Below are 9,554 nucleotides of genomic sequence, written 5' to 3'. Positions count from 1 at the left end.
TACTGCATATACTACTCTTGTCTATAACCGGAGTGACCTTGTCATCGACATGACTTAACGTCACATCTTCAGGTAGAAATATTTGCCGTATTTCATGGCACTTTTCAAAGCACGAGCGCTGTCACAGCAAACAGACAGAGGGTGTATTTGGCCTTGTTCCATACGGTCGTCCTGGGGCCAAGTCCCGGGGGCCAAGTCCCGGGGGCCCAGTCCTGGGGGCCCAACCTCGGTCCCCCAGTCCGGGGGCCAGTCTCGCAACCAGTCCTGGGGGCCCAACCTCGGTCCCCCAGTCCGGCGGCCAGTCTCGCAGCCAGTCCCGGGGGCCCAACCCCGGGGGCCCAGTCCCGGGGCGGACGGTATAAAAGTATATTTAGGAGATGATAATAATCCCTATACGTGCTCATTATGGCCAGCAGAGAGGAGAGGGCGCTGGTCAGCGAAGGATTGTGGTTTTTGCAGTTCCGAGTGGCTAAAATAGCCATGCTCGTCGGCGAAGGACGATGAGGCGAAGAGCGAGCACGTTGGCAGCATGACCCGCCTCCCTCACTTTCATCTTGCCGGGGGGGGGCAAGGCGCTGCTCAGACAGAGCAGGCGGTCGCGTTCTGCAAAGAAAACGCTCGTTAAGGCCGGCGAGGGAAACGCACACAATGTGGAAAAGGGCAGGAAGCGTTTTACTGAAAGGTCCTCATGGCGGCTTCATGGAGGAAGAAGATAGATGCTTTGGAGGAGTCTGATAAAACAAGTCTGATAAAAAGTGAACATTTTGTGTCAAAAGATACATTTCAATTTGTGTGAACAATGAAGCTAACACATTTTCGGAATGGGGAGGAAAGCAGAGTACCCGGAGAAAAGTCACTCAAACTCCACCCAGAGATGCCCAAGCAGAGATTCCTACCCAGCTCTTCCCATCTCCTGACTGTGTGGCCTGCATTCTAACCATAAAAAATGGAAGACTTGTTGGAATTTGAGATCCCATTCCTATAAGACAAATAAAACCAAACCTTTGCCAACATGGAAGTATACAATGTACAGGTAGTTGTCAGCATCAACGGACAACACAGACATTTCTATTTCTTGTTATTCAGGTTGGTTTTAGATAGCTGGACGTCCAACAGCCGTATATGGATGTACGCGATTGGTGGGTGGATGGAAGTATAAATGGACGGAGGGAATGGAGCCCTTTATCGATGGATAGATGGAAGTATAAATGGACGGATCGAATGGAGCCCCTTATCGATGGTGGATGGAAGTATAAATGGACTGAGGGAATGGAGTCCCATATCGATGGGTGAATGGATGGATGGAAGTATAAATGGACGGATGGAATGGAGCCCCTTATCGATGGATGGATGGATGGATGGAAGTATAAATGGGCGGATGGAATGGAGCCCCTTATCGATGGATGGATGGAAGTATAAATGGGCGGATGGAATGGAGCCCCTTATCGATGGGTGGATGGAAGTATAAATGGACGGAGGGAATGTAGCCCCTTATCGATGGGTGGGTGGGTGGATGGATGGATGGAAGTATCATTGGACGGATGGAATGGAATCCATTATTGATGAATGGATGGAAGTATAAATGGACGGATGGAATGGAGCCCCTTATCGATAGGTGGATGGAAGTATAAATGGATGGATGAAATGGAGCCCCTTATCGATGGATGGATGGATGGATGGAAGTATAAATGGACGGATGGAAAGGAGCCCCTTATCGATGGATCGATGGGAGGATAGACAAGTGGAGGTATAAAATTAGGGATGGTCGAATGTTTGGATATATTTCTAGATAATGATGGGGTAGAGACAAGTGAACAGACGGGTGGGCGTCGACATGTATGAATGGGATCATGGATGGACAACAGTTGGTGTGATGGAAGGATGACATACGGTTGTTACTCTATGGGTAGATTGACGGTGTTGTCGTGTCGATGGACTGATCAACAAAATGAATGAAGGATGTGTGAATAGACAAACGTAAGCAAGGACGGAATAATCCACGACCAAATGACCACAAGCAGTTATCGGATGGAGTGTCATACTGTGTCAGGCTTGTCGGAGGAATCGAACCGACGGACAGATGGAAGGTCGAACAAATGTATGGACGGACGAGGCAGCGATGGAGAGAAGCACGTTGAAGAGATGAGGCTGAGGTGTGAGTTGGCTCAGCGAGAGCAGCTGTATAGAGGACACTGTGGGTGGAAGTGGTAGAAGAGTCGTGGGTGAGCTCGGAGTTGAACTGCCAACACGCTCTGCTCTCGCAAACTGTCCACACACATACGCACACAATCACACGTTTGACTTGAATAAACACTCGATTCAAAAGAAGTTCTCGAATATCTTGCCAACCTGGTCAACATCCCCTTGCCTAAATATGCCAGACATGCTAGGTAGCGTACTGTACTCGATTCCTTTCTCGCTTGGGTGTGACATCGTTGAATCCAGTGCAGTCATGTTTTTTTTTAATTTTTTTATTGGATATCCTAAAGAGTTTGGCGTGGCATAAAAGCACGGGCGGGAGAGCAAAGGGGTGAGGCGGGGGTTTTTGCTCAGTAGTGAATTGTAGGTTGCAGACGCTTCGGCTATGATAAATAACGAGAGCAGTGGATCCTGAAATAGAGTACACCCCCCCCCCCCCCCCCCGCGCCATCCACCCCTCCCTCCTTGTCCCTGTGGTCCGCTCTCATGAAGCTCCCGTCCGGCCCGTGACTTTTCCAAGTGATCCCCTCCCTGCTGCCTCCTCTGTTATGGTTAGCGTGTTGACTAAATCTGTAGTCGTGCTCCTGTAATTAGGGCTTCGCCTTCGCTGGATTGAGTGCTACACACTGGCAGCTGGTAGACGTGTCCACGCTCAAGCACACGCCCACATGCACACCAGCGGGGCGACGAAGTACCCATATTTTAGTTATATGACCAACCGTCACGGTATCACGATATCACCGTATTACGGTATCAATACTGTCACGTTCAATGTGTGTGCAGCCTTGTACTTTAACATGCTGGATCATATTCTCCTCTACATACTAAAACGGCTTGCATTATACATTTTATACATTTCATGTATACGCAAAACCCACATTGTCAATAATAACATTTGGTTAAGTTATCACCGTCCAATGAAAAAACCATTTTGGACAGTTTTTGGTCTTTATTCCCCTCCAAAATCAGCACAAAACAATAAACAATGTGAAAAAATTATTGATTACCAAACTAGAACGATGCAACCGGTCGTTGGTTTGAAACTGGATTAGAAGCCACTTAGCAGACAGGAGGCAATATGTGAAGCTAGGCGAATTCACTTCTGTCAGCTTAAATATACTGTGCGGTGTACCCCAGGGGTCAACACTGGGACCAAAATTCTTCAATCTAGCGTGGTATACTTTTATTCCATACCATTATTTTTTTCCATCAGAGGACTTAGGTTTAGCATGGTATTTTACACACAGTATTGTGTGTATCTTATCCATATGTTTTTACTTCCATTTCTTCATGCCCATCCCCGATTGTACGCCAGGCAGGGAACGTGAGATGTTTGGATTCTCATACAGGCCATGCAAACATGTACCATCAGAAGGCTGTGTTAGGAGTTCATCGTTTTTATATTGTTGGTCATCATTTGAACCTCGTTCAACCCAGTACAACTAATGCTTTTGGAAAGAAGTGATGACTCAGCGATGAAAAAAAAGTCATCAACAAGAACAGAGGAGTTGACTCACACAACAACAGATCACACCGAGGCTCCACTCAGCTTCTGTTTATCTCTATAGCCTGGCTCTCTGTCTCTTTCTTGTCGTTAGACCAGCTGACAAAGGTCCCGCACTTCAACACATCAGCTTTTAAATAAGCCCCCCCCCCCCTCTCTCAGAGCACCCGGCCAGCAATGTCAGCTCCAATCAAATGTGAGAAATGCGAGACTTTTTGTGACCTAATTGTGGTGGGGCTGTTCCACCCCAGCAGGGCCACTTCATACCGGCTCTGCACTCTGTGAACTGCAAAGTGTTGCCATGCTAACAAGTGGCGAAAGGTTTCTCACGGCGAAGACAGAACACCACTTCTACATGCAAACAGATGAGCGAAGTAAATGAGTAGAGACGCATAACCGATGTCTATGAAACGATGACTCGTGTCAACTTCACAGATCTTGACCCAGTTGATGTTTTAATGTGTTGGCCATAGCGCTCAGGTCGATATCGTTAAAGCAACCAGTGTTCCTCCTCACGATTTCTCTGTCCATTTAGATCTGTTGCTATGGTCCTTACGTCCTTTTAGTCTGCCAGTGCTAAAATCCATCTTTGGTGTTTAGACAACCACCCAGTTGTTCTTGGTTCCTCTGGCCAACCACTGATCCACTTAGTCTTCCATCATGACTCCAACCATTTAGCCTGGCAGTGCATTCGATCATCACACGACCATCTAGCCAATCTTCTCTGCCACTTTTTTGACTTTGATCGCTCCCCAATACACCGTCCTCCATTCAGTCTCTGGTTGATATAGTAAGCAATCCTACTAAATGATCACGAGTTCTCTACTTTAAGATGCTGTTCTGCTGTTGGAAGACGTACTGTACATGCTGCATGCAGTAGTGATGACCTAATGATCCAATATAGCAAAATACGTCCATTTCATCTGTACGCTATGGGGGCAAAATCGTATGCTAATGAGCAGCCAACTCTTCCTCATTAAAAACCACGATGATAATAATACTGTGATGCTGTAGAGTCCTATACATTCTCAAATCTGTAGGCTGGTAGTCTGAAACCGCCAGGAACTAACAACAAGCCCAGGAGGTGTGTGTACACTAAAGAGGAAAACTTTTGGAGCTCCACAACTGCCAGGAAGTTGGCTCTCCTTGTGTGCACGTGAGGGAGGGTGAGGGCCATCGATCGATCTGCGCTGGGAGATGCAGACTATGCGACTGTGCCCTAAGCGTGTTAGCTGAAAGGTCAACAGGTCACACGCACATTACCCACCCACTCTTCCTTTTTCCCACACTTGCACCGCCGACGTGGCACAGCCCAGCCAGCGGTAGGCGTCCGTTTGGCAAGGTGAGCTTTTGGGGTTAGTTTGAACTTAGCTTGAACTTATCAAGTTTTCCATACGCGTTTCTGCTCTGGCGTATTCGTCAGCATCGCCCATGTGACTGACCACCGGCAACAGCTGAGCTTTGACCTTGTTGTTTTTCAGGATTTTACCCTACCTTAGCTTCTGTGTATCTCACAAAAGTCCCGAAACCCCTGACAGTTCAGCGGTTTGTACTATCCTGTTGATCGGTCCATACCAGACCATGTGAAGCCACTTTCCACGATGTCGGGTCCCCTATTCATAACATATATTTTCATAGTTAAAGCATTGGTACCCTGTTTACCACCTTCGAAATAGGTTTTCTAACCTTACTGGAGCCCTTCAGACATTAAATAACACCCCTATAGTAACCTTCACACTGTATTACCCAATATAGTAGACATAAAAGTAGAAGTATATAATAATAAAACGTGTGCCTTGTGTGTTTCAGCAGTCGGGGAGCTGAGCGGGGGGTGGATGGGGGATGGGTTACCCCAGTGGGGGATGGGTTACCCCGCTAGGGCATGGGTTACCCCGCTAGGGCATGGGTTACCCCGCTAGGGCATGGGTTACCCTAGTGGGGGATGGGGGATGGGTTACCCTAATGGGGGATGGGTTTACCCCAGTGGGGGATGGGTTACCCCGCTAGGGCATGTTACCCTACTGGGGCATGGGTTACCCTAGTGGGGGATGGGGGATGGGTTACCCCACTGGGGGATGGGTTACCCCACTGGGGCATGGGTTACCCCACTGGGGCATGGGTTACCCCACTGGGGCATGGGTTACCCCACTGGGGGATGGGTTACCCACCATCCTCACTAGGGGTAATACTAGGGTAATAGTGACCCAGCTCAAATCATCAGCCTCCCCCCTCCCCCAAATAATTGCAGGCGGACATTACAGTGTGTTGATATTATGGCGTATTAGAAAGTGGACAGCCAGTGCTTTCACACAGCTGCTTCCCACCACTCTTTCCATGTCCTCATCCCTCCACCCTCTCCACCCTCTCCGCCTCTGATGCCTTTCCCGCCCGCCTGATAAGCACAGGCACAGCTTGAGGAGCTGACCTCGCCCCGAGACCCCCGTGGGGAACGCTTAAACATTACTTCGCTTCCGGCTGTCTCGCGGTTGACCCAGGGCCGACTGAAATAGCGTCTACTAATCACCATGATGCCATCACTTGGTAAACCAACAGACACCCTGGCTTTCATTTGTATGGCTTCACCACACAGGAAGTGATATGCATGCCCTCAGCAGTGACGTCATGGCCTCTTCTGCTGGATGACGTGAGAGCAGCACGATGCTCTACGTAAAGGGAGGAGAAGGTTAAGGAAAAACAAGTAGATAAGACACACGTCATCACTGCTAGTAAGACATCTGAAAAGTCGTTGCTTATTCTTAGCACAGTGAGCGCATGAGGCGTCATGTGAGAGTTTTTGTCACCAAGAAGCTCCAGTCTGAAATAATTTGGTCAGAAAACCTCAAATATGCTGTATATATTTCAAAATAAAGCTTTATGTTGCTACTAGTAGCACATTTTCCCATGATGGGTTTTGTTCTCTTTTCCCCATTTTTGCAGTTTTATTTTAGTTCTACAATGTGTCGCGGCACCCAAGTTCAATTCCACCCTCGGCCATCTCTGTGTGGAGTGTGCATGTTCTCCTCGTGCATGCGTGGGTTTTCTCCGGGGATTCCAAAAAAAGGTGCTAGGCTAATTGACGACTCCAAATTGTCCATAGGTATGAATGTGAGTGTGAATGGTTGTTTGTCAATATGTGCCTTGTGATTGGCTTGCGACCAGTCCAGGGTGTAACCCGCCTCTTGCCCGAGGACAGCTGGGATAGGCTCCAGCATCCCCCGCGACCTTTGTGAGGATAAGCAGTAGAAAATGAATGAATGAATGAATGAATGAGTCGCGGCCTGCAAATGGCCCATGGGCTGCACATTGGTCACCTCTGCTTTTATAGCTCTCCATCAGGTTCGAGCGCATGACGGTGCGTCAACTCTGTCTCGTCAACTACTTAGTTGACAGACAACAACATGAGTTGGAAATCCCACAATAAAAATATACCAAAATGTGAAAGGAATACTTCAGTACTGACTCAAATAAATTATTCCATACGCTCCATTGTTAATGCAGAGAACATACAAAGTCTTTATCCCTGGAATCACCTTTGAAATTTGCTGATCTGGTGAATGACGATGAAGAAAAGCTCCTCATGTTGGAAATGAGATGAAAGCATTCCCGTTCCCAATGTCTAATATCTCTTGAAACATGAAAACGTGTCCCCGCCACGGGACCGTGAGCGGAAAGGAACTTCTTATTTCTATCAATGAATGCGGTGACCAGAAGTTCCGGTTCAGGGCTAAGACCTCCACGCCAGGCTCTCCCCACAAGTGAACATAATCATAACTGTTTAAGGCATTCGCGCCATCCCATTTGTGCTACTTTGCATTCTGCATTGCAAATGGAGGGGGGTTCAGTGTGCAGGTAATGATGCTCATGCTGTGTGAGGAGGCCAATTAAGTGCATGTGTGGTGGCTAGGACCAGGTATGGTCGGGCACCCTCTAGGCTAAAGACATAAGTTGGTAAACACCTCTGCAAGGTGATGACACACACACACACACACATTCTCCACTATGGTGAGGCACAGACAAACGTGGTGAGATCCATATGAGAGCTCTTCCTGCCTCCCTAAACATGCTAACACATCCGTTTGGTTGATGGACAGCTTTTCCACTTTATTTAGCTCCACCACAAAGTCTACACCGGGCTCAAACAAAGTTAGAAACAAATTACAACACAAAGCTTTGTGTTATTATTAGTCATCATTATCAATATTTGGTACTTTTTTTGCTTTTTTATGCCACTGCAAACTCCAACCCAATAATAAATATGCCACTCAACTACAATGAAAGGGAAAAAAGCACCATTATTACCATATTAGCAAGCCGCTTTTGGGTTGACGGATGATGATGGAACACGTATGTTTCAGGGGCATGCACCTGCAATTTAATCTGGCCCACGTGACTGTTTGGGAAATAGCAAGGAAAATTCAGTTTCAACTTGTGCTATAGGGTTGCTAGAAATGGCCACAGCGTCTCATGTGCGGCACTAATTGGCTCGGATTAACAATACTCTAACTGTACACCCCGAGAAATTACACCCCTTTAAGACTATGCACAAAACAGCACCTAAACTGTTAAAAATGCAAATTGTTACTGCAATGCATGCTGGGAAACACAATCCTCCCATTCCCACTGGACCAATAATCACCTGATTTGAAACAAACAACCAAAATGGTATATCCTTAGCCGCCTCCCCCACCCTGTACCTGGGTCATCCAATCAGCAGCCAGGATATCCATTCGGCATTTCAAACAGGAATGAAGCGACACGATCCATATTCTGTGCATATTCCATGCATATTCCGTGCATATTCCGCCACTCCCATATCATCTAATATCCATTGCCGCATTGTATTGCTATGCAAAGTGAGTTCAGCCCCCAACAAGCGCCGTTTGAGTTTTGGCCCCGTGTGTGACTCCAGTTTTTCAGCCCTGATTGTAACACGACAAACCCATACCATTTTTGAACCAACCCCCATCAACCTTTTTTGGTTGTTTGACTTTATGATCCATTTTTGTTGCATGCGCTGTATTGATCATATGCGCATTTTACTCAAGACTCGTGTCTTCAACTGCTAACTTCAGCTGCCATACGCAGACAAATATCCACGTAAACGCAATGATTTGTTCGTATCACTGACCCAGAACGATGGATAACACCGTGTCGGTCTTCTTTCTTCATTCTGGAACAGGACGGCTCAAGAGCTGCTGTTCATGTGATGATGCATTCAAGCACACTGCTAACTTGGAGTGTTAGGAAATGGGCTTTCAGCCAAACTGCTAATTGTGTGTCTGTGACATGGGCCAGCACTCATGATTCTGAAGGCCCAAGCACATTAATTACATTGATGTGAACAGAGAAGGTCTGGCCGCCCCTGGCCACCCCTGGCCACACCCCACTGGTCAAACCATTAGTTTGTTTTGAGGCGGCTTCCTGTCAACCTGTCTTTGTCAAAGCAGCCTGTTTTCATTTCTCTCTAATCCGTGGCACAGAAAAGGGGTGGAGGACAACCAAAGAAAGGACAGACGGAAAAATGAGGCGAGACAACCTGCAAGAGGCCACCTGCGTCACCCCGAAGCAGAGGGTCATCGTGGGGGAGGTGAAAATTAAAACACGCGGGCGCCGTCTTGCACCTCAGCCCAGGATGGACCCCCCCCCTCTCCATCCCTTGGCCTTCGTGGGGTCAGTGACCTGTGTGTGTGTGTGTGTGTGTGTGTGTGTGTGTGTGTGTCCACACCCCTGAGACATCCTTCCCACGCACACGCAGGTGAGTCACAGGTGTAGCTGCTGTCGCTGCATATTTCAAGGTATGATCACTGGGGCGGGGAGCACGGGGAGCGCCATGCGCCTCCTGATGACACGT

The sequence above is a fragment of the Doryrhamphus excisus genome, chromosome 2, assembly GCF_030265055.1.
Source record: "Doryrhamphus excisus isolate RoL2022-K1 chromosome 2, RoL_Dexc_1.0, whole genome shotgun sequence".
In the NCBI taxonomy this organism is placed as follows: Eukaryota; Metazoa; Chordata; class Actinopteri; order Syngnathiformes; family Syngnathidae; genus Doryrhamphus; species Doryrhamphus excisus.
Note: the sequence above shows the minus strand (reverse complement) of the source record.